This window comes from Protobothrops mucrosquamatus, unplaced genomic scaffold (genome assembly GCF_001527695.2).
Source record: "Protobothrops mucrosquamatus isolate PMUCROS unplaced genomic scaffold, P.Mucros_1.0 scaffold83, whole genome shotgun sequence".
NCBI lineage: Eukaryota > Metazoa > Chordata > Lepidosauria > Squamata > Viperidae > Protobothrops > Protobothrops mucrosquamatus.
Window position 1 is genome coordinate 1,324,062 of NW_015386460.1, and position 7,790 is coordinate 1,331,851.

The following is a 7,790-nucleotide window of genomic DNA, read 5'->3' on the forward strand; positions in this document are numbered from 1 at the left end:
TAAACAACGTCATATGATGGGACCTAGAAAGTGAGCCTTTTGTGTTATAGCAGCTTTCCTCTGGAACAGCATCCTCTCAGAGATCTTTGGCTCCTTCCCTGGTTTCATTCAAAAGGTATTTTAAAATATGGTTTTACTACAGGCCTTGGCAAGCTTCTTACAGGATTGTATGTGTTGGTTAGGATCCTTTTTTTCCCTTCTGAACAAACATAATTCTTTTCTTTTTGTTATTGTTCTGTGCTGTTTTTTTGTAAGTATTGTGTAATATAGCAATAGAAAGTAGCTTTATATACATTTGATAAACAAATGTTAAAAAATAAATACTTGTATATTAGCATAGGTGGATATGAACAAGCACTGCGGTAATGATCTTGCTGGCAGGTTGATTCAAAGCATTAGTATTTCTGCTTGTGATACATTTTTATTAATGCTGCATTGCACTTAATGGATTAATTTATAAATATATTAATTGAAGGAGTGGAAGAAGCTTGAGCCAATTAGATCAAATAAGGATTATTAGTAGGCCTGTGCAAATCAGCCTAATTTTATTTTGATCAAAGATCTGAAATTCAAAGCAGTTTGCAATTTAAAGACAATTTGATTTGATCTGAGATTCAATTTTTTTAAAAACTCTACAGGCAATCAAGGAAGAATATTAATACAGTGCAGATTGAAATTGCTTCAGTTTTTAATAGAATAAACTTGGATGGTAGAATCCTTTGAGTACAATTAATACTACCAAGTTTCAGAGGCAATTCTTCAAGGATTTTATTGCAATAAGTTTTTGAAATATTTCCTCTACATCTTTTTTGAGACAGAGAGATGGAAGGGATTAGGAAAGAACTATACAGCAACCTCTGATTTGTGTAGCAAAGAGCCTCTTTCCTGCTATTAAATGAAAGTACTTTCCATCCTTGGATTGGCAAATATAGTGCTGCTTATATTGCCAGTCACTATCCTGTCTTGATTGCCTCTGTTTTGGCTCAGTGCTGAGTGTTATTATCTTGATTATGGATACACAGTCTGTGATGGGCAAAATGATTGGTTATGTTTTCCATCTTTGCTCTCCTAGTTCTTCTGTACATGACCAGCAGCTGGGAAAAGTGCCCACCAATTATGATGCTGCAACAAGCATGGACTTGCAAGAAGTTATTGATCATCTATGGCAGGGGTGTCAAACTGCCGGCCTGCAGGCTAGACGTGTCACGCGGAAGCCATGCCCACCCCATTGCCGGCAATGGCAAAACAGTCCCGATACGTTGCGCGACGTCACGTGACATTGCAAGTTTGACATGTCTGATCTATGGGCTCCTTTTTCCTACAACATAGTCTATCATAACCAAACCTGAACATTTAAAAAAAATATTTTAATTAAGATTGCATTTTCTTTCATTTTCTTTATGTATATAGAGAACAGATGGCCAGTTCCTGATTCTTCTGTGGTCTGTCCTGGAGATAATTTTAGGGAGGGGAGTTTAGTCATTCCATAGTTGGGCTATATAGACTTGCATTAGGATCATACCTGACTAGTCTTGTTTTCTGCACAGGTTTGACAAACAAACAGCATAACAGTGCTTGTCCAACTCTTTAGGAAATGATAGTAAAGCAGTTGTAGATGAGGCTGGCAGAGGATTGAAGAAGGAGGCACAAGTGCTGGATGGCCAGTAAGTGCTTCTTTAACCACTACTTAGCCATTATTAGTAACTAGGCTTCATTTCCAGCATCTATTAAAGCTAAGGACAACTTAAACCTGACTCATTCATGGTCAGAGACAAGAGGAAAGTAATATGATGAGGATACTGGAGAAAAGGGCATGTTTTTGCTATGGGTTAGGTGCAAGAGAAGATATAGTCTACTGTAAATTGTGTGGAACAAATACATAACTTATCTTACTCAGTTAGAAGTTTTCAGAAATGGAACCATACTTTTCCAATTACTTTTTTTTTTTTTTTAGAAAACCTCTACTGACTTATCTTTTTGGGCTAGTTAGTCTTGCTGCTTCCAATTATTGGATTTTTCTTGGTCCCTATTGGAACATACCTCCACCCATCCATTACTAGCAAGATGCAGTTATATCAAGGTTGTGGCTTGCTGTTAATGCTTGTACGTTGCTTAATCAACAGAGGCAGCAGAACAAGCTGTTGTATGAAATACAACGCCACAGAAATTGGCAAATACAAAAGCATAGCATTTGGAGCCTTACTGATCCTTATTCTCAAAACCAAACATATAAGGCAAATGCATTATGTATTAACCATTCATTCATGCATTGGGTCATAAGATCCCAATTGTACATAATTTATAAATAAGATTTGATTCAGGAGCATGAATCAGACTGGTTAACTAAGCTGAATTCCCAGCAGTACTAAGAGGATCAATGGGGAAATGTAACATTCTGTTAGCAGAAGAGAGAGCAAAGTTAAAGTTTGGAGCCCTATTAAGGAAGCTGAGAAAGTGACTGAAAGAAGCATGATAGGTATTTATTAATGAGATGATAAACCTTATTGGCCACTTACTTAATCTGTGTCACACAACCCACCATAACACTGTTTCCCCTCCCAAGTATTCTCCCACTAGTGGGAAATGAAATTGTAATATCATTGTCTGTAACAACCTCAGAAGCAGCAGAAAAATCTTGAATCTATAAGGTTATTAAGACTATTAAACACTTCAGAGCCATATTATTTAATTCTATCAAGAGTAGATCTCTATTTCATTAAGCAACTAGATGGGTGTGGAAAACACAATACTGTTTACCTGTTAGTGAAAAATGTGGGAACAAAACTGTATCACCCAGCCCAACTTGTGTAGCCAGCCCAAAAGGATATATCATAGTCATGGTGTCAAAAGGCCACTAAGGTCAAGGAGAGCAAAGAGTTGCATCTTGCTCTTGCCAGAGATCATGAGTGTGACCAAAGCTGTCTCTGTCCCATAGCTGGGCCTGAATCCTGACTGAAAAGGGTCCAGGAAATCCATTTCATCCACGACCTCCTGGAGCTGGCAAGCAACGACTTATTCCACTACCTTCCCCAAAAAGGGAAGATAAGAGACTGGACAAAAGTTACCCAGGCAAGTTGGGTCGAGTGATAGTTTTTTAAGGGGAGGACAAACCAGGGCCTCCTTAAAAGCTCCCAAGAATGCCCCCCTTGCAGTGAGGAATTTATCACTGCATGAAACCCAACTGTGGTCACCTTCCTAGAGGCTTCACCAGCCAGGAGGACAAGGATCTAATTGTCAGATGATTGCATTGACAGCACAGACTATCCTGTCTACTTCCTTAAATCCAACAAAGTCGAGACTGTTCCCAAATTACTGGGCAGGACATCTCCCCATGGCATCTGATCACAAGGGTTCTAACTGGGAACAAACCCAAGCAATTTTTAACTGACCGTGTGTAACAAATTCTTCTGCAGAGCCCTGAAGATGTTCATCCCACCCCTTACCCCCCAGTCTAGGTGGGATTGGGTGATATGGAACAGGATTGAAGAGTGACACACTGTGGATGAAATAAGAGCAGAGAAATAATGTTTCATCACTTTTATCACCACAAGATAGGCCTTAATAGCAGCTCTAAGGCATGTTCAGTTTTCCTCCAGCGATACTTTAGGCATCTCTTAACCCATTTCAGTTTCTCCGTGAACCACAGAGAACAACGAGAATGAGAGGTTTGTGAGAGGTTGCATAGGTGCAGTCCTGTCCAGAGCCTCAGTGGCCTTTTGGTTCCAGGCCATTATTAAAGTTTCAGCATGATTATGCAGCAAATCCATCAGGATATCCCCAGTTCCTTCTGGAATCTATTTGGGTCCAATCTAATGGATCCAGTCTTACACCAGAGAATCTCAGGAATATCAAGGTTGTAGCACAACACAGATCTTGCTCTTCATTTGTCAAAACCAGGTACACTAGTTTGTGATTAAGGAACATGCTAAATAGATTACTCAGCTTTTGTGGCCCATTTTTATGTTTAAAAGCTCTCCTCTTAAAGAGCACTGCTAGTATGCAGATTCTGGAAATTGTCCAAAATACAAACTAATGCAAATGTTAAGTCTTTTTTACGAAAGAATAAAAATATAAGAGTAAAGAATAGCTCTTAAGTGGAATACTGCAATAAAGTACATAAATACCAGTTCCAAATTTCTTAGATGCTATGTTTATATTCTTTAAGTGTAATTCTTTAAGTTCAATGAGGACAAGTTAAACAAAAATCTGCTAGGAATCAATGATTGGCAAGCATATTCATATGATGCAATGTACCAAGATACTTCTCTAGGGTGGAGTTTCCTGAGCATAACTGTATTCTTGCCTATGTTGCTAATTAAAACAATGATACAAGAATTTGTTAAATGAAGATAGAAAAGATGAGAGCATTCTCTATTATTTTTTTATGGGTGATGCAGTGCATTTCCCCAAATGAGGCAATCCAGATGTATTGGATTTCACTCCCTAAATTCCCATTCTGAATGTCCTTTGCTGGTTGGGAATTATGAAAGTTAAAATCTAGCATATCTGGAGAACGTCAAGTTATAAAAGGTGTTTAATGAGCAACAAAAATGTCTTGTGTTTAAGCCAAAATAATAATAATTGAAGTAAGAAAATGCTGTTAGAATGGCTAAAGCACCATATCCCAACATAGGGAAGAAAATTGTGTTCCCCTGGGGACAGGTTTGCACATTTTTATATCCACACGAGAAACCTTCCTTCAAGCATTACCTCTGCTAAGGAGGCCCTTATCTGCCACATATTTTTTGCATGAGTTACAAAACATACCCTAAAGACTGAATAATGTTTTTTTTATTATTCCTGGGGAATAATAAAGGAATCTGTCCCTGAAGCAGAAAATGGCAAGGAATATCTGCCCTTTCTTCCCCCTTCCCTTTTCGGATAAAGATGAACCTCCAAATAACTTCTTTTTTTTTTTTTTTTTTAAAGGAAAGAAAACATGTAAAAACTGTTTTATTTTTAAGTAGTTGCAAATAAAATGTTTGTTTATTTGTTCAATTTCTATATCTGCCCATCTTTGTAAATGACCTGGGCAGCTTACAATTCAGAACATATACAGTATTACAATTAAAAAAAAGTTTTAAAACTATAAAACCAGTAGAAAACATTAAAACATCCAATTTAAAATATTTGGTCCTTTAGCAATATAGCCAGGAAACAGCTATATTGGCATATTCAGTACCCCAGGCTCGGGAACATAGTCAGGAACATGAAATGGCAAAGAAGATACAACTACACAACTGTTGCTATCATGAGCAATGATGGTATCATCCCTCTCAAGGTGATGCTGATCTTTTCCTAATATAGAGAGAAAGTGTTTCCAAGTGCCATAAAACACATCCTCACAGAGCTTCTATAAAGAATGTTAAAATTGGGATAAAATATTAGGTTTATACACAAAAAATACAAAATAATCTTATGCTAATTTTTTTCTGCTATTTTTTAACACATTCTTTAAGATACCTGTTTTCTTAAAAGCAATACCCACTGACTCAGTAATTCCTAGACTTCTTCCAGTGACTTCGGGTTCAACTTCCACAGCTTTTGGAAAGATGGAATAAACTCTACTTCTCTAATCGGCCTTGGTTTCTGACTTCTTTTTTTTAACACAGTCCATTCAAATGTGTATCGGAAGTCTTGTATTGATGGTTGAACCTATTCTTGCCTACAATCAATCAATCAATAAAATATGCTGTTGATCTAATAATAACTAACAGAACATACATTTAAATAAATCCTATGCGAATTATCTTTTATTCTCTCACTATAGATAAGTGAGCAAAGTCAAGGGGGAAAAGTTAACTGCATTCATTCTTAGTCGTTTAGATTTTTTGTACATCCTATATCTAAATCTTAAAGCACATTTCACATTTTATATATGCATATTTTCTTTTTCTAAAAAAAAGAAAAAGAAAATATGCATATATAAAGCATAAAATAAAATTTCCACAGAATTCTGCACTACTGTGCTGGCTTCCAGTTTTGTTCCAGGTACACTTCAAGGCTGATTATCCCCTGTATGACACAAGGCCATATTATCTGCAGGACTATCTTTCTCTAAGGACATCTATGTGTCTTACCAAGTCAGATAAATAAGCATACTCATAGTCCCTAAATATTGCCATCTGATGGGACCTAGGAAGCCTACTTTCCTATGGCAGCCCCTGCTTTATGGAACCTCAAAGTTTGGCAGGCTTCTACTCTCGTAACCTTCCATAAAGCTTTGGAGACCTGGATTTCCCCCCAGGCACTGAGGTAAGATTAAGTGACATCAGACTTTATGCCAAGTTTTTGATGATTTAAATGTGTTTAATTTTATAGCTTTAATATGGCCTTTATGCTGTTTTGATTAGGAGTTATAAGATGGATAGCTATACAAATGTTTTACATAAATAGATCAACCTTATTACAGTGCAGAATATATATTCTCTTATTTTGAAGATGCAATCTGGGAAGATTGCAGTGATTTAATCAGGTAAATCCTCTTAGGCAGCACAAAAAATAATTAAGGTAGTCCTCAGCTTAAAACTAGTCATTTAGCAACTGTTGGAAATTATGATGCCCCCTCTAAAAGGTACTTATGATTCAGTTCTGAAATTCCAGTGGTCAGTCCACCCACCCCTGCAATCACATGGCTGCATTTCGGGGTGTTCAGCAATGGCTGCATTTATGGCCATTTGCAGTGTCCCATGGACATATGACCACAGTTTATAAAGTTTTTGCTGAAAACCAACATTTACTTCCAGTTTGAGGCAAAAATATCCCATTTGCTTAACAAGCACTATAAAAAAGATTGTAAAATTGGGTCGGTCACATGATGATCTGCTTTACAACTGTCATGATTTACAACCATAATAGGAAGGCTCCATGATGGTCATAAGTTGAAGACTACCTGTACAAATACATTTCACATTGATCCATGGACTAAGTGTGTAGACTGCATTAGTGAAGGTTGCGTGAGCTATAGTGCTTCTGGGCCTGCCTTTCTCAATTACTTCCCCAGGGTTTTCTGAGGGAGTGGTTATGAGCGGTCTTGAAAAGGGCCAAGAGATCAGTAGAGCACCACTGGAGAAAAACAAAGAATGAATCTGACCAAACATAGATTAAAGCTGCAATTAAGGCCTACCTTGTGGAAGTAAGAGTGACAGAACATAGTTTTTCTCCACACTTATTGCACCTGAAGTGTCAAATGGACTTTAACAAATGTCAATAAAAATGTCTGAACGGTGAATATGACAGTATCTGGAAAGAGAAGAAGACAAGAGAAAGAACTAGAGAAGACAATAAAATACAGAGACCTGCAAATAGAAATAGAATGACTGTGGCAAAAGAAAGCAAATAGGCACCTTGGGTGCAATCCCAAAAAAACTGGAGCACTACTTGAATACTATTGGTATTGACAAAATCCCCATTGGACAATTGCAAAAGGCAGTTTGACTTGGAACAACTTGGGGTAATTTAATTATGTATTGCTGCCACTAAAATTCCATATGGATATATCTATTTAATCAACAGGGGTAGAGTACAATTCACAATAATATCTTGTGTATCTTAACATATGGCATACCACTTTGCTAATTGATAAACACACAGGCTTATCGAAGGGGAAAAAATAATGTAAATAAAGTTTAAATTTTTTTTTAAATGGCTGCTTTTTAAAAAAAACTGTCTCAGTTACAGGTGATTATAATAAAAGGAAATATTTCTAACCTATACTTTCCTATTCTTCAAAGAGAAATAATTCCAACTAATATTTCTTACTCTTCTGGGAAAATGCTCCATTAAGTCTT